The sequence below is a fragment of the Rhineura floridana genome, chromosome 7, assembly GCF_030035675.1.
Source record: "Rhineura floridana isolate rRhiFlo1 chromosome 7, rRhiFlo1.hap2, whole genome shotgun sequence".
Classification (NCBI taxonomy): domain Eukaryota; kingdom Metazoa; phylum Chordata; class Lepidosauria; order Squamata; family Rhineuridae; genus Rhineura; species Rhineura floridana.
In genome coordinates this window covers 19,229,544-19,248,181 of record NC_084486.1, presented here as the reverse complement: position 1 = coordinate 19,248,181, position 18,638 = coordinate 19,229,544, and the positions used below count along the sequence as shown (strand labels likewise).

Here is an 18,638-nt window from a genome sequence, read left to right as displayed (position 1 = left end):
TCACCCCAGGCAACATGGCCAATGGTCAGGGATTATGGGAGTTGTAGTCCACAAATCTGGAGGGCACTATGGTGACTATCTCTGGTGTATGTATTTGTAGATGGCATATACATCTTCTCCTTTATTCCAGCACACTGTGATTCAATTGCCTTTCTAAGCCTTGGCATTATTACACCTCCAGTTCTATAACTCAGAAATATTACTCATAAACTCATAAAATTACATTAACAATCCCCAAACACCTTTCCCCATCCCCTCCTAAGGTTCAGATGTGCATTTGTAGGAAAAGATATGCACCTAGACACCCATAGGGTGGGCTGGCAGAAGCAGTTGAGAAGAGCATCAGAAACAGAAAAAAGAAATACTGGTGGCAAAAGGGTTAGGTTACACAATCATCTCCTACTGGTCTTCTGCTTAAGATGGCCCCTTCCCAAGACTACTTTTCCCTGAAAAAGAAAACCATCACAGGGGCTTCATGGTATATACTTGCCTACAATAAGTTGTCTGCCTTGAGAGTAAGTCTAGCACATTTGCTGATGTATACTTTTGAACATCATATGGGGTTTTTTATCCCCCTTTTCCTGAGTTGATTAGCTCTTGCATACAGGTTCTTTATCAACACACATGGAGATTGGAATGACTTTTTTTTTTTTTTTACAATGAACAATATTGTCTTATGGTTCTAAATCTTTAATGGCCAGATACTTGGGATAATATACACATTAAAAATGGTCTTAATCTAACCAACCTGTCATTTATAGAAAAATTAAAGTAGATGCTGCTCACTAAAACACAATTATGGTTGTTATGTGCATTGCAAAGTGTCAGCCAGGGTAGAGATATGTTGTTCCTCTGTGATGGGGGGGGGGGTTTAGGGAAACATCAACATTCCTTGCCATAATGATACAAAAGAAAGCTTCTCCTTCTGTGGCTGCCATCTTTTTTCTTACAGAGAGCTCTTTAGTGTGTGTTTGGTGCTACTCACATTCCTTTTTAATTTGCATGGGTCACATGACATTATTGGCAAACAGAAGCTATCACACAGTTTCCCCCCGTAAATCCAAACCAACCCAATCCTCTGATAATCCAAAAAGGGAAGGAAAAAAGTATTCACTCCATATCTCTAGGGTTTGCAAATGCTTTGCTCTGATGCTTTTAGGTGGGCGTGTCAATTGTTCCCCTCTCCACACCCATTCCCTCCTTCTCCCTTTGTTCATTTCATTTCCTGCGGGCAGAAGAGAAACTTCCACTGCTATTCTGCAAGTCTTTTTTCTGTTGCTGCAAACGATGCCTTATTTTTCTTTTCCACCTATCTTGTGCACAAAAGCATAACACTGCTTAAACAAAGATTTGTATTTCAACTGTATTGTACCAGTGAAAATGCAAATAATCACAATTCCGGGTTGTTTTTCTAAAAGGAAACTTATTGGTAGAACAAACTGAGCATGCCCAGTTGCCAGGTAGCCAGAGAAAGTGGAAATGTTAAATTAGAGGGTGTGGTCTTTAGGAAACTGTGTGATTGATGCTTTCCCTTAAGTGTGACTAGAAAACATGTTTGCAGCTGGCATTCAGCCCTTACTGGGGATGGTGCAAATGGAAAATGGATGTAAAAACAGTGTCTTTGGCACAAAGTTATGCTTCCATGTGGATAAGCCTAGAGTCTCTGTGCCCTCCACAAAGAATTATAGATAGCCACTTGCCTGTGGAGTAGGGTACCAGGTGTTCAGTTTTTGGCTGGAGTCTCCAATTTTTGGGGGTCCCCTCTGGGTCTCCGGCTAACTCACCTTAATCTCTGGACTCTCAGTTTCAATTAAAAAAAAAGTTTCTAGGTGGTCTGGTTCCCGAGATATACACCAAAACATCAGCCGCCCCCGTATGTTATAGCAGCTCCTAGCTCCACCAGAGCTTGGAAAAGTTACTTTTTTAAACTACAACTCCCATCAGCCCCAGCCAGCATGGCCACTGGATTGGGTTGATGGGAGTTGTAGTTCAAACTTTTCCAAGCTCTGGCTCTAACTCCACCCTTTCATAGCCAATATGTGAACCCAGGGTTGTGATTTGTTGAGCCAGGTAACGCCTAGACTTCATTGCAACATCAGGAAATGGTGGCTTTGATATCTTCAGTTCGATTAAGTAAGAATATGGCTTAAAGTGTGCAAGAGTCAGACCCTGGGCTGTTGGAGAGGGCAGTGCTTTGAAAACCTTGGCAATATGAAAGTATTTAATCCAATACTTGCTTTTCTGGGAGTGAAGCAATGAAAATCCCATGTACCTGGAGTAAAACCCATTGAATTCATTAGGACTTATTTTTGAGTAGACATGGTTAGGATTGTGCTGTAAATTAATGGGACTTTTGAGTAAACATAACAAATAATTGTGTTTGTGTTGAAAATCTTTCCCTCCCCCTCCAACCCTATTTTTAAAGCAATTAGGCAGGGTTTACCTAAGTGTCACATTTTTTATTATATAGGAAACTAATACTGATTTTTTAAAAAATGTTCTGCCATGATGAACTGATTTGACAATAAACTATTATATGGGGTGTATTTTTACAAGTGTATGTGTGTGTATGGAGTCTTTCCAACAACCCTGTGAGGTAGGGTTGGTGATTGGAAACCAAGGCAGCTCACAATAAAAAATAAATCCCTTTAAAAACCAATAACCACAAAACAAGTATAAACAGTTGCAAAACAGCTTAAAGTGGCATGATTCTGAATTTTGGGTTGGGTGAATGAAGTTTATTTATTTTTATTTATTATTTGATTTATACCCCGCCCTTCCTCTCAGGAGCCCAGGGCTGCAAACAAAAGCACTAAAAACACTTTAAAAATCACATAAAAGACTTTAAAATATATTAAAACAGAACATCTTTAAAAACATTTTTAAAAGCTGTGACTCCAAAATTTATTTATGTATTTTATTTACAACAGTTATATACTGCTTTACTGTAAAAACAATCTCAAACTGGTTTACAGAAAGAATTAAAACAATAAAATTATTGGCAAAAACAGTTAAAGACATATATTGAAAAACAGGTTTTGGGATGCTTCTGACCTGGCAACCCTACTGTGGAGCAATAGAAAGAAGTGCTTCCAGGTGATCAGACAGAGAAGTTTTACAAAAGTTTGGTGAGGTTTTTGTTTGTGTGTGTGTTTGAGGCCACAAATGACTAACAGACTTATAGCAACTTTGTAGACTTACTTGAAAAGCTGAAATGACAGCTGCGCAAGTATAATATCAGTGAGTGCTGTTTGGATATCGCTACTTATCTGCACTGAGAGAAGTTGTGCCAATTGAGTTTGTGCCTATTCTGCAGCTATTAACAGTGCATATTCCCTGTCAGGAAACAATATGTCAACACCATTTGTCTGTATAGGTTCATTTACCTACACTAAATTAAATTCTGGATTTATAAGATGAGAGGCCGAAGTGAATACAACAGCCTGTAAATAACTAAGGGTTCTCTTGAATGGACATTGCACTTTCTCAGAATGAATAATAGCATATCTTAACTATGCAGAAGAGGAGTTTATAGCTCAGTGTAACCCAACTGTGATCTAACAGATGTTCCAAAATATGAGGCAGTCCTGTGATTCCCTGTCTTGGCAAATATACATTGTTTTAGGATGAGAATTCTGTATCCGTAACTTGTGTGCAGTCTTTGATTCCCATTACTTTTTAAAGGATCCCCAAGTAAACTAACACTGACAAGTTATAAAGGAACCAGCAGGGCTAATTTTCTATTACTACGTACAGGGAAATAAGCCCGTTTGAACCCCAAGGGGCTTGCTTCCAAGTAAATGTGCAAGGGATCAGGCGGTAAGTCATGGATAAAAGTTGAACAGACATGGAATAAAAAGTAGGCATCACCACTGCAGGGGTATAATTTAAATATTCATGCAACCCACAACATGTTGCAATATCAATTTACTTAACTGGCAAGCAAAGAGGGTAAAATGAAGCTCTTTCTTTCCATTTGTTAAAGAGAAAAATAAGGAGAAAATTAATGCAGGACAAAATAAAATCTGTTTTCTCAGAGAGAAAAGCCATTATGACTTGTGTTTAGAGACTTGTCATATCCATCTCTGAAACTGTGACTTTGTTATGTTCAATCTATATTGCATCTACATTTGATAGTAATTTCTTAATAAAATGGTAACACTTTTCATACAAAGACAGTGCCCCTCTCAAGGGAAAACAGAAATCAGCAGACCTATTTTCCATGATGTTCTAAATCCAGAGTATGCAAGAACAGATGAAAATTCAAGCTGCAATTATGCAGCTTAGGGAGTTGTCACATTCTTTTTGTCACCAACTTGCAGAGATTTATTTTTACTGGAAACTAACTCCCCTAAGTTCAAAAAAGGTGCACCACACTCCCCTCCAAAGTGTGCCTTGCCTCAGCATCTTGCCAGTGTTCCTTTTTGTCCTCCTCGTTTCCAAATTTATCTTGTGATGGAAAAGAGGCAGAGAAGGCTGCAGATGGAAACAACAATGGAGACATCTGGGCATTTGTCTCCACAGTGTCACCCATAGGGTTGCCAGGTTCAGGGCCTGAGACTGATCCTGTATCTTTAGGAGAAGAGAAAGTCAGCCAAGTGCAGGTGTTCTTGCAACACTGCAATGAGAAAAACCACAAGGTGGAATTCTCCCTTCTCCCTGCACAACTTTTAAAGATACAGAATACCTCTTGGTTGCCAAGCCCGGCCTCCAAGAGGTCTTCTGTCTCCTTAAAAGTTGTACAGGGAGAAGGGAGAATTCCACCTTGTGGTTTTTCTCATTACAGTGTTGCAAGAACACCTGCACTTGGCTGACTTTCTCTTTTCTCCTAAAGATACAGGATAAGTCTCAAGCCATGAACCTGGCAACACTACCCACAATATGGGACTCTACAGTTTCTATTTCCTCTTGGTTTCAACCATTCACCCAGACCCAAAGGGGTCACATCAAGACTGACAGAAAGTACAGTCCAACTGGGGGGAAAAATGACACTGCCACAAGTCCAAGGTGCTGTTAATGGGCAGCAGGGGTTCAAATGAACATTCTCTCTCTGTCTCTCTCACAGACATATCTGACAGTCTTAAAAAGAGTCTGTTTTCCTGCTTCCAACAACACAAACAGAGCTTATAAACAAGGCAACTGCTATCCCTAGCCCCCTCTTTCCCTTCTCCCCCTCAAAAGACAAGTTCTCCCTGGGGGTATTCACACTTTACTCTGTACCCAGGTAGAAGCCCCCTGTACCTAGGTTCAGCTACTCTTGAGAAAGAGTTTACACATGGTGATTTGAAAAATTACCAGTGTAGGGTACCCTGAAGAAGGAGGTCTTTCGTTCACATGTTGATTCTCCCTGCATGCTCTCCAGTGCAGCTGATGCAGAGCACTTAGTTTTCCTCCCTGGGAAGAGCCTGAAGCTTTGTTCTAGCTGCAGCAGCTGCTTCTGCCACCACTCAGAAATGAGCTCAAGGAAACATCAATTGCTGGAGACACAGAGTATGGGGGGGGAAGGAATAAGGCTAAAATAGAGGCAAGGGCAAGAAAGAGGGAAAGGAGACCAGCCTGAAGCAGAGGTTCTGTGTGCTGCAATGAATGAGGAGAGGAAAGAGGCAAAAAAAGGGGGGGCTTTGGAGGACTCTCACTGCAATTTTTTCAAAAGGTCTACTCAGAAGTAAGTCCCACTGAGTTCAGTGGGGCTTACTCCAAGGTTAGTGGAGTTAGGAGTCCCTCAGGGAAGCTAGAGCAAGGAATAGACTGTCTAAATTGTTAATTCTAAAAAATTAAGTTTGTTTTACAAATCCAAATGGAGTTCAAGCCTCTTGTGGTCTCAGACAAGGGAAAATTACTGTTCTGAGAAAAGGCAAAAGGAGGCAGGGAAGCAGAAACCTAGTGAGAGGAGATAAGAGGGGGCAGCTTCTGAGGGATCATACTGTAATTCTAAAAATGTCTACTCAGAAGGAAGTCCGAATTCCTTCAATGGGGCTTACTCACCGGTAAGTTGAGTTAGAATTGCCTAAAAAAAAAAAGTGATCCCTGTCAGGGAAGCTAGAATTAGGCATGGAGTGTCTAAACTGTTAGTGGGTTTTTTTGTTTAATTAAGTTTGGTTTGCATTCACAGTGCAATCCTAACCATGTCTACTCCAAAGTAAATCCCATTCAGTTCAGTGGGACTTTGTTGTTGTTATGTGCCTTCAAGACCATTATGACTTATGGCGAACCTATGAATCAGTGACCTCCAACAACATCTGTCATGAACCACCCTGTTCAGATCTTGTAAGTTTAGGTCTGTGGCTTCCTTTATGGAATGAATCCATCTCCTGTTTGGTCTTCCTCTTTTCCTCCTCCCTTCTGTTTTTCCCAGCATTATTGTCTTTTCTAGTGAATCAGGTCTTCTCATGATACGTCCAAAGTATAACCTCAGTTTCATCATTTTAGCTTCTAGTGACAGTTCTGGTTTAATTTGTTCTAACACCCAATTATATGTCTTTTTCGCAGTCCATGGTATGCACAAAGCTCTCCTCCAACACCACATTTCAAATGAGTTGATCTTTCTCTTATCTGCCTTTTTAACTGTCCAACTTACATAGAAATCGGGAATACCATGGTCTGAATGATCCTGACTTTAGTGTTCAGTGATACATCTTTGCATTTCAGGACCTTTTCCAGTTCTCTCATAGCTGCCCTCCCCAGTCCTAGCCTTCTTCTGATTTCTTGACTATTGTCTCCATTTTGGTTAATGACTGTGCCAAGGTATTGATAATCCTTGACAAGTTCAATGTCCTCATTGTCAACTTTAAAGTTACATAAATCTTCTGTTAACATTACTTTAGTCTTTTTGACGTTCAGCTGTAGTCCTACTTTTGTGCTTTCCTCTTTAACTTTCATTAGCATTCTTTTCAAATCATTACTGGTTTCTGATAACAGTATGGTATAGTCTGCATATCTTAAATTATTGATATTTCTCCCTCCAATTTTCACACCTCCTTCATCTTTGTCCAATCCTGCTTTCTGTATGATATGTTCTGCGTACAGATTAAACAAATAGGGTGATAAAATACACTCCTGTCTCACACCCTTTTCTATTGGGAACCAGTTGGTTTCTCCATATTCTATCCTTACAGTAGCCTCTTGTCCAGAGTATAGGTTGCGCATCAGGACACTCAAATGCTGTGGCACCCCTATTTCTTTTAAAGCATTCCATAGTTCTTCATGATCTACACAGTCAAAGTCTTTGCTGTAATCTATAAAGCACAGGGTGATTTTCCTCTGAAATTCCTTGCTCTGTTCCATTGTCCAACTCTCAGGTAAGAAGGATTAGGATTCCAGCCCCATAGAAGAAACAGTTGGGGGGGCAGAGAAAGGGAAGGGAGAGAGTTTGCCTATGTCTCTGCTCACAGTACAGTCCTAGCCATGTTTATGCAGGAGTAAGTCCTAGGTAAGTGGGGTTGGGTTAGGATTTCAGCATTACTTTGAGGGGAATGTAGGAAGAGGTGAAAGGACAACAGAGAGGTAATGAAGAGAGAAAAGGCTGTGGGGGGACCCTAAGATTCTGAAGCAGAGCCTGTGTCGCTCCTGTGGGCTCTCATAAGTGAAAATTGCTATCTTGAGAGAAGGTGGATGGACCAGTAATCTAGTAACGGGGGTGGGGAGAAAGATTTAGGAATATGAAGTTATAGTGCAGTCCTAACTATGTTTATTCACAAATAAGTTCCACTGAGTTTAATGGGACTTACTCCTGAAGTGAAACTGGGACAGCCTTAACATCTAAATTCAATTCTTTCCTTTAAATTCTATGTGATTTATCAATAAATATTAGAATATTTATAATAAGTCTGTTAAATGTTCAACGTGTCCTCATGTGACTCTTGTTGTTGCTTGCTGCAGAGCAGCACAGCAACTCTTCAGGATTGTGCCACAAATAGATTCCAAAATGTATGCTTTAAACTTGCTCCAAATCCCTGTGGTATGTAATAAATAATAGCTGCAGTCACAACTGCAATAATAAAATAACTTAATGGCTAGGTAACATATTGTTCATAAATGATAGTTATCAATAAATAAGAGAAACTTTGGGTAATAGTTATCCCTTGTGTCTTAGCAACATAATCCCAAGCAGGTTTACTCAAAGGTAGCTTTCACTGTTCAATGGAGATTACTCTCAAACAAATGTGCACAGAATTGTAGCCTTAATTTTATTTAATGCCTTATTTCCTTTACGTCTCAACTTCCCTCAAAGAGTTCAGTATGGCATATGTAGTCCTGCACCTCCCCAGTACATCCTCATAATAGCCCTATGAGGTAGTTTAGGCTGAGAAGATGGCTAGCTCAAAGGTCACCCAGTGAGTTTCATGGCTGAATGAGGATTTGAACCCAGGTCTTCCAGGTCCTAACCCAGTAGTCTTATCACTACACCACACTGGCTTTTGCAGAACCTGTATGCTACAGTACCTCTATAAATCGCAATACAAATTACTCACTATACTTTTCTTCCTTGGTCTTTTAAAATCTATTGAAATCAGTGGTAATGTAAATGTTGTTGTGTGCTTATATTTCCTCCTAAAGGTCAAGAGAGAGAGAAATATAGCCAGGACTCTACCAATAATTTGATGGCATAGGTCATCAGTGACACGACGGGGGGACAGAATGGCACTGGCACTGAGAAGGCAAGGTTGGGAGTACTTTGGTGGAATGCAGCACTAGCCTGCAAGTGTGTGCCCACCTTCTGCAGGATGGTGGTGCCACCAGCCCTGAACTGGCAGGCACCTTGCCCCATCCCCATTCAGTGAGTGGCAGTGCTGTCATTACCAGGAGAGCACTGCTGTTGCAGATTCTGGGATTGATACTGTGTTTTACTAGAACTCCAAGAGCCACCAACTACAGCCAGCTGCAAAAGACATACGTCTAGTATGAAAGAACATGGTGTCTCTGAGAAGTAGCTGAGCACAGGTTATCAGAACTGAGATGAACTCACGGTCTTTCCACACATAGGTCTATTCCTACTTTCCACAAGTATTCTTAATTTCAGTTGTCAAATTTCCAAATGGGTGTGTGTCCTTTTGTTGCTATTGTTAAACAAATGGAAGCCAGAAGCGCCTACCTTGCAGGGTTGTTGTAGCATGGTTCAAAGGAGTGCTTGCAAGAATGAAACTACAATAGCAGAGGTAAATCTCTTCAAAACATTGCCAGAGAAGGCATTCTCAAAAGAGCAGTGTCACCATTTTACTGTGTACCCAGAAATTGAGAAGAGAAAATTGTGGATTTGCTCATCTCTGTGCTGCTCTCACCTTCTGTGTCAAGTGTCATGCATCAAAATTAGACACACCAGATAGTCAAACACATGATAATGGCTGCCTCCATTATACACTGCTGCCAGAAGTAGCTGCATAACCTGCTTTTATGGTAACACAAACCTGCCTTGTAGGTTGTAATACTCTAGATCAGGATAGTTAGACTTCAGGTTTTTGGTATTGTTTTTTTTTAATCTTTATTATTATTACAAAAACCCAAGATTCACCAACCAGAGCAAGCCACAAAATATACACACTTAGAATTAAATAATTCTTAGCTCAGGGATTTGTTCTGAGTTCCAGAATTGAACTGAGCTCACAGTATTTCCACACAAAAACCCACTCCTGATTACCAACTTCCAGCTTTCTTCTTTTCAGCAGTATAATGGTGGGGTGGTCATTTTCTTGTTTTCATTGTGAAACAGGAGTCTGAAATCCTCATTGATCTTCTGTGAGTCACCCTGAGATAGACCAACACATTTCGATCTCCTTTCTGCCTACCCTGCATTTAAAGTGCTATCCGAAAGCTAAACATTATGACGTAAAAAAGATACAGATGATCAGTTTTTGATACTGCGCTACAAACATTCCCACTGAAAAACCATAAAAATCACAGCTCACAGCTTTCCTGTTTCCCAAATACTAGGAAAGGCTTTCCAGGGGACAGAGTAAGCCCAATTGATAAATAATTTCCTCCATGTTTATACTTTGAGTGTAGTTCTGTGTATTAAAACACATATCCTCAGGAAATCATCATGTGTACCATGTTAGAAGAGTCATTTCAGTTCATATCCTTAAGCAGCTTGTTTTTGTTGCAGCCCCCTCCTCAAAATATTTTCATATATAAATATTCAATATATTTAGATCTGCATTTACACAGATTTATCTATGAGTAAGTCCTATTGATCTCTATAGGACTTATATCTCAGTAGACATGTATAGGATTGTTCCATAAAAGCCTGCATTAAAAACCATACATACTTTAAGAATAATAGGCAATGAAAATGAAATATTTTAATAGCTATAATTATGTTACAGAAGTTGGTATTTTCTTTTTAAAAGTTGGTGTTTTGATTTTAAAAACTTAATCTGCAGGACAAATGAAAAGAGTAAAACTACATTCCCCTTTCTGCCAAAACTCTTTTTACTGAATGTACATGTTGGCAGGAAACAGTTTCAGGAAGTATAACAACAATCCCAGCATGCCTTGCCTTGTTGCCAGTAAAGGGTAATTGCTTCAGTGGCACATTTAATAAGTGTCATTGAAGCCATTTTCTTTTCTTGGTAACAAAAGTGTATAAAACGGAGACTGTACACTCATTGAATGATGCATGTAAATAACTGTGCAAGTGTACAGCTCAACTCATTGAAATTAACGTGTGAGCACGGCCCCTGTCACAAGAAAGTGAGGAAGGAGGGAAAACCAATGGCAAGAGAAGATAGGAACTGAAGAAGGAAAGACTATTGAGAAGCTCCTCCCCTAGGGATTGTTTTTCCAAGCTTTCAAGAAACCCTTAGGAAAAGCTCAGAATGATCAGCCCCTTTCCAAATCAAGTCGTGGAGAAGGACTCGGCAACACTACCAACAGATTACCAGCCTACACAACGTTTTCTTAAGCTGTCTGCCCACACACCCCTATTAGTCACTTGTGGCACTATGGTATGGGTAGCCTAATTTGAAATACAAAAAGTAAGAACTACCTCGCTTCTTTTTGACAAAACCTGTCTTGTCTGGTTAGATTGCTTTTAAATTGCATTTTTAAAAATGTGTTTTTAAATTTGTATATTTGTTTTTAATGTTTTTAATTGTTATAAACGGCCCAGAGAGCTTCAGCTATGGGGTGGTATACAAATGCAATGAAATAAATAAATAAATAGAACTCCTACTTGCCACAGCTATAGAGTAGTGGCTACTTGCAAGCCTGCCATAGCAATGCAGGACGTTTCTGTTGTGACATCTACACAGCACATACAGGCCACCAATGTGACATTGGGAAGCGGCTAGACTTCCTAGAATATCAGAACATTGGCTGAATGTTCTAATTTTTTGAAATGGAAAATTACATTCTTATTTTAACAAACTCATTCTTAAGAGATTTAAAGCTTCATCTACAAAACTGTCTCTTGAGCCATATCAGGGAAAATTAAAGAGCATTGATAGCGATAAGTAATTTATTTTGAAAACTGTTTTTTTCAAAACTATCTCATCCCACAGAGAAAGTTAAAGGTAATTAGAATCCCAGAAACCTCTTACAGCTTTGGTTTTCACACAAACACAAACACACACACACACTTAAAATACCATTTGCAAATAAGGGGACATATGCTTTATCCCTGAGTTCTTCTTGTTTAAGGCCAAGTACATTTAAGAACTTTCTCTCTGTACCCTTCTTTAATGCCGAACTGTGTGACTACAAATATCTCAAAACTCAGAATTATGGCAACATTATTATTTTTCATCCTTCCCTTTTGAGATGAGACAAAATAACTAATGCAAAGGCTGATGTAACATTTAAAAGGAGAAGTCACAGCAAGCTCTTCAGCCACAGTGGAAGCCTGACTTCCTCCAAAACGTGCAATTTCCATGCCAGATGTACGTACCAGCAAAGAGTTTGTTTTATCCCTCCTCCACATACATGCTTATGCTTTTTATATATTTGTCTTTAGACTTATTTATTGTAATACAACTCTCCACCCCAACATATTTTTAAAGAGTTGCAAAACTGCTCTGGGAACTTGGGTGGGTTTGTGGGCTCATGATGTTACAGGGGCCAGTCATATCTAGTGATAGCAGATTCCAAAAATGAATTACGCACTGTGTGAAGAAACACTTCTGTTTCTCAGCTCTGAACGATGAGATTGCCAAATTCATTGGGTGACCCCACATTCTAGTATAGGAGACTGAAAGAAAAATGCATTTCTCTTTCCACACCATACACAGACCTTTGCCATATATACCCCTCCCTCTCGCAACTTTTTGAAGATGACTTCCTGTGTGCAACCTTGGTTGCTTGCTTGGAAAGAACAATGCACATAGGACCAGTTTGTATACACAGTTCCTCACCCAACTAGGAATACATACAGAGAACATTGATTCCATGAGCATAGGCGCACACACACATACAAGCAGACCACACAATGCACTGCATTGGTGCAAAAAATCTACTTGTCAGAGCATGTGTGTGCTATGTATGTATATAACTAGGAGGGCTCTGCCTCCTGCTCATTCTACTCATCAACACCCCCCGCAACACAGATTGGTTGTGTATGAGGGATGGAAGGAAGGGTGCTTGGGCAAAGGTTCCTTGTTTATGGGGAGGCAGAGAAGAAACTGCTGGTAGACAAATTGCTTAGGATGGGTTGGCTGGGAGTGTAATACCCTTCAGCACAGCCTTCACTGACCTATTGCTGTGGGCAAATCCCCCTCTCTCTCCAAGTTGGAGATAGTATTTGGGTTCTGAGGGGAAAGACAGAAGCATAATGAGTGTGGGTGGAGAGGAATGAATAACAGAGCCAGTGCTGAATCTTCTCTTTATTTCACGGTTGTAAATAGAAGGAGATAGGCAAGAAGGAGGCCATAAAAAGTGCCCTGGAATAGCTTCCCATTAGGAGAATGGGGCAGTGGTGACTCTGGCTCCACCTCTCTGTGCTTCTGTGGGCTCTCCCTAGCTTCCTCCTGCTGGGAGCCCTGGCCTAGAGTGGGTGATCTGGGGGGCAGTGTCTCCATACCACTGTCACCCTCTGCCCAGATTACCTCCCTTGCAGTTTTGGGAAGTCCACAAATCTGCCCTCACTCCTTCACTTGCTCCTACCACAATGAATGAAGGATCATTGATACTGTAGGGAAGGGAGAAGATAGCAAGTGTCATGAGCCCCAAGGAGAACCTTTGGCAAGATTGGGAGGATGAAGAGTGGATTACAGATGTCATGGAGGGGCTGGGGAAAACAGGAGAGAAATGTTACCAGAAAAATCTGGTAGCTCTGAGTTTGGTGAGTCTAATAGTGCCCATCATCCCCCTGCGTCTATGACAGAGACAAAGGAATTCCCAATGGCACCCAGCCCTAGCTGTTGAACAGATAAAATTTAATGAACAGACTGGAGTCTTCCAGAGAGAGCAAAGTGAAAGTAGAACATCGGTCAGAAATTACACTTTTGCCAAGGACACACAGATTAGAAAAGAGACAGTGTCAGATAAAGAAAATGCTCTCTGCTTCTAGGAGAGCCTTTGCCTTGAGCAAAAGCCGGAAAGTACTAGAGAATGCTCAGACAAGTAATGTGCCTGCCCACCTCTCTTATATTTAGGATGGGTGGAAGTGATTAGGGCATTGAGACAGCAGTTGCTTTTGCTTGCACATGCCTAATTTTTATCATGAGATGTGCCTAGCCTGTTAGTGTTCTGTATCATGAATCATGCCTAGAATGCTTGATGCTGAGTTCCTATACTGCCTTCTGGAATGACGTTTTGTGTAACACCCAGGCACCAAGTCCTGACTGCTTCTCTAGTTGGGAACCAGGACAACAGGGCTACCAAGATCACAATAAAATCCACAAAATAATATTTTGGCACCTTAAAGGTTACAGTGGGTGTGTAGCCAAAATGGCTACAGTGCGTGTTTGGCATAACACAAATGGCTGCCATGTGGGTATGTGACATTACACACATTTTTGCTGTTGTTGTTGACAGCCTCCTCTCTGGGGGGCAACCTCATGTTTACTGTGGGAAGTCAACTATATTCTCCTGATTATGGAAATCACAAAATATTGAATTTTTCCCCCACTGTCGCACAGGGGATATGGGGAACATTCCCTAATACAGGCCCGGTGTTAGCAGGTGGCCATGTTGAACACTGGCCGAGGGTTACCAAAGGGCCCCTCCTGAGGCTGGGAGGGCGGAGCTCCTACTCCACAATCTGCAGCAGTGTTGGGTTGCTTGATGCTGCCACAGATTGTTAGAGCAGGAGCTCCCAGGCAACACACACACACTCCTGATACAAGCAGTGCAGGATTAAATAGGCCCACCCACCTCACCTACCTCCCACATCAGTGCCTCTGCTTGTGGTGCTGCATGCTTGCCATCACCCAAGATGGTGGGGGCATCCCTAAGGGGTTGATGCCCCCACCACCATCTTGGGTGATGGCAGGCATGTGCACGGAGCATGCTGACATGACAACATGGGAGGTAGCTGGGGTGGGCAGGCCTCTTTAAGCTCATGCTGCCTGCATCAGAAGAGGGTGTTGGGGAGCACAATGCCACAGGCCCGAAACAGGCTGGTGCCCAGGGACCCATTCATGCCTGCTGCTGGGCGTGCCCCAATAGGAGGAAAAATATAGAAGGTGGCCACACCACACTCTAATGCACACACACACACAGACACATGCATATTTCCCATGCACGCATATTCACACCACATTTGCACAACCACACTGAACATACATTTAAGCTCTAATTATCACCAACTGTATGTTTCGCACCTCATTGTCCTTCAACTCCTACCTTACAATTTATATACCTCCCAACCAAGATTTCATGCATCTGATAAAGCAAGAGGGTATGAATCCATGAAAGCTTCTGCCAAATACATGTCTTAGTATTTAAGGTGTCACAAGAATCTGTGTTGTTTTGAGTTTAGAATTAAAGAATTCTAGAAGTACCAGAATGGAGTTCATAGTCCTTCTGCATTTTTTTTTTAAAAACCCCACTCCTGGTTAGCCAAAGCTTTCTTCATTACAGCAGTTAGTTTGTGACAGAAGGGAAGTCATTTTGTTGATTTGTTGTTGTTATATGCCTTCAAGTCGATTATGACTGATGGCAATCCCTATGAATCAGCGACCTCTAATAGTGTTTGTTGATTTCATAATTATATTTATATCCCATCTTTACTCCAAGGAGCTGAAGGTAGAGCACAAACATGATTCTCCCCTTCCTGATTTTTTCCTAACAACCAGGCTGTGAGGTAATTTAAGCTGAGAGACAGTGACTGGCCCAAGGTCAACCAGTGAGCTTCCTGGCCAAGCACGGATTTGACCCCTGATCTTCCAGTTTCCAGTCTGACAGTCTAACCCAGCCTTTCCCAACCAGTGTGCCTCCAGATGTTGTTGGACCACAACTCCCATCAGCCTCAGCCAGCACTGCCAATGGTCAGGAAAGATGGGAATTGTGGTCCAACAACATCTGGAGGAACACTGGTTGGGAAAGACTGGTCTAACCACTGAATGAGGAAATTATTTTGGCCTATAAGGATCAGCAAGATAAAATCCAAGGAGGATAGCATAACTGGTCTGCGGATCAAACATCTGGGTTCCCTGTGTTTCAGTTCCATTTTAGTCAAGTGAGGTGGATTAGTACCCACACACCCACAATTTCTGGATTCAAACAAGATATTTTTAAAGGACATCCATGTCAAATGTTTCACTCAGTCAGCTCTCAGTTGCAGATATTTACATTCATAAAATCACATTGTCAGAAGCTTGTGTCATCAGGTAATGATAAGCATGTATGGTTTTGAGTTTGAAAAGAGATTCCAACAAGGATTAAGGTGCAACATAAATATTTTAATCACTTCTAGAAAATACATATCTCCTTTAAAATCTGCAATATATAGGTTGTTCACCAGAGTCAGCAAGTTTTACCAGAATCTGAAAACATCTTCAAAAAATGTTTTCTTGACTCCAGCCAATTTAATGATCAAGCATTCATGAAGAAACCTCGCTTAACAGTTATTTTTTCTTTTCTTGGCGGGGGGGGGGGAGAAGAATCCTAAAGGATGACATTGAAAAGAATTATATTTTAATATGATCTCCTTCACCCATCATTAGTGTGGGGTGGGGAAAGGAAATTGCCAAATGAATGTTCTTAACCTACAGATTAATACTCAGGTTTGATGTCCTTATTTGGGGTGTTTTAGTATTTGTTTGTTTTTTAAAGCCAGATAGGTTATGGAGCTTCTCTTCTTACAACAATACATGACAGTTTTAAATCCCTGAAGCTTGACATTCCCCAAATAATGAGGTTTTGCTTTTTTTAAACAATCACACCTATCGCTCAACAACAATACTGGTCTGGACACAGACATGCAGTGCACTCTTATGCATGTCTCAGAAGGAAGACCTACTGTTTTCAACAGAGCTTACACCTACAGGTGAATCTTATATTCTAAGTGGAAACTCATTCTTCCCAATGCTGATTAGGAATCGAATAATGGCAATTTTGGCTCCCTCAGTTTCTCATTTCTCTAATCTCAGATTTGGTTCTCCACATCTCAGGAAGAATTTGTTGTTGTTTTTTCAACTTCTCATGAAAATTCTTCAGCATTTTAGTGCAAATTTCTGTATGCAGTTTTGACTAATGTACACATTTTTGCAAGCAATTTGCTTACACTTTTGTTAGCAATTTATTGGCCTTGTTGAGACTGGGAGTCTTGTCTCACACCATGGTTGCTCAACAGCAGCAGATTCCCATTGGCAGGGGCCCCATGGCTGACAGGCTCAGAGGAGCCAGCCAAGCTGGGGGGCTGCTGCAGCCTTTTCTGGCTGTTCCTCTGTGGCTCACGTGGGCCACCCATCTACCACTTCTTGTCACACTGTAATTTGTAGCGCCACCTGCCTGCAAACTGCAGCATGGCAACATTCTTAGAATGTTATGAATATAGGAAGGTACACACACACATGCATGCATACATATACATATATATATCTTCACACACACACACATCTCACACGCATACCCCTAAATGCTTAAAGTATCATCATCAAAGAAATAAATTACTTTTTTGCTAAATTGTTAAAGCAATTATGATTGCTTCATCAAAGCAAGGGAAATTTCCCACCGATCAATTATTTCAATTACTTGAATACTGTATGAAAATATGTGGTACTTTTGACTGTTTCCACCCTTAGTCTGATTGCTATAGTAAATCATACTATGGAATACTGGAGCGGGAAGAAACAAAAGGGAAATCACAAGACAAAGAGTAAGTGATCGGCATGCATATTGGCTTGTAAAGAGCACTTTATGACAAAACAGATGGTTGGGGGGGGAAGGAACAAGTTCTCAAGCATTCTGATGTTATACTAATTAGGCTATGGAAGTCACCTACAGAAAATGATTTCATTATAATAGTAATATCTCTAAAACATTATGTCGCCACCTACATTCCAACAACCTCTGTCAAATTTTGATCAAGTTAGAATGTTTGGTGTGTGTGTGTGTTTGAAGAAAAAACAACACCCTTATTTCTTTCTGTATGTTCTGCTCGTTGTGTGGGTGATTTTGAAATAAAACTCTCTGCCCATGTCAGGCACAGAGGCCTGAGGTGCTCTGCATTGCATGGTGGGACTGGGAACCAGCTTCTGGAGCATCCATATCTGGCATGCCAATGGCTTCTTGTGTGAGCCAGGAGATCACACGTGAACTATAATTCATTGGCATGGTTCTTCCATCCCCTTTGGGAAGAGGAAAGATTTCACAAACTTCCATAATGCATGACTTGCCTGGCTCACAGAAGATGGGATTCATGTGATGCTAATTGTGTGCATTCCTGAGGCTTGGGCATAGCACCAACCATTATAAGGAGATCACTGCAGGTTGAAATGTCGTAAGGGTTATAGAAGCAACACCAATTACATTGCAATTGCATTGATTGGCAAGAGAAACTGCAAACTTCTAACACCTGCAATGTCTCATGCTTGCAACTTCATTGCTTATATATCCAAGGTTCCATTTACTTGTGCTTTTCTCAGTATGGTGAGAACTTGAGAGACTCAGACTCAGACTTCACAGTAGTATTTTCTCTTTTTATTAAAGTAGTAGATAGCTGCAGTGAAGAGCACCTCATGTAGCTAGCTACTCTTTCGAGGAACTCAGGATCTCTCTAGCACTAGCTAAGCATGACTTCGGAACTCCAAGATGTTGACTCAGCAACTGTTTTCCACCCCTGAGTCTGCTTCAGTAGGTTGGGAGTGAGTGTGCAAACGGAGGCTCCTCAGATCGGTCTGTTGAATTTCCCACCTCAAGTGTCTTCAAGAGAGGGACAAAGGTGGAGCCTCAGCCAGTCTCTTGTCCTCCCCCTCCAATGGAGGGGGCTGCTAACTGTCAGTTCAGGCATGGGAAGTGGAGGTGCACCCAGCTGGGAAGCATCAGATGGGTTTGGTTGAGCTCCCGCGGGGAGGCCTGGAGTTGCGGGGGCTGTGGTGCCAAAGACTGGGTTGGGCACCCTCTAGGTCTGTTCTGCTGCTTGAACCCTCCCCAAGTGATTTGTCCCAGGCCACATCATCCTCTGTCTTGCCCCCACCCGTCCACCCCCATCCATCAGGGCTCACAGCATCATCTCCCCTTCCATGCCAATTCCCACCCCACCC

At 41.4% G+C, this 18,638-nt stretch overlaps 1 protein-coding gene across 2 annotated transcripts in view; it reads right to left on the bottom strand.

Annotated features, from left to right (window-relative positions):
* NRG3 (neuregulin 3) overlaps positions 1–18,638 on the bottom strand; it is a 1,022,346-nt gene that overhangs the window by 286,758 nt on the left and 716,950 nt on the right. The gene's annotated exons all lie outside the window — the stretch shown is intronic.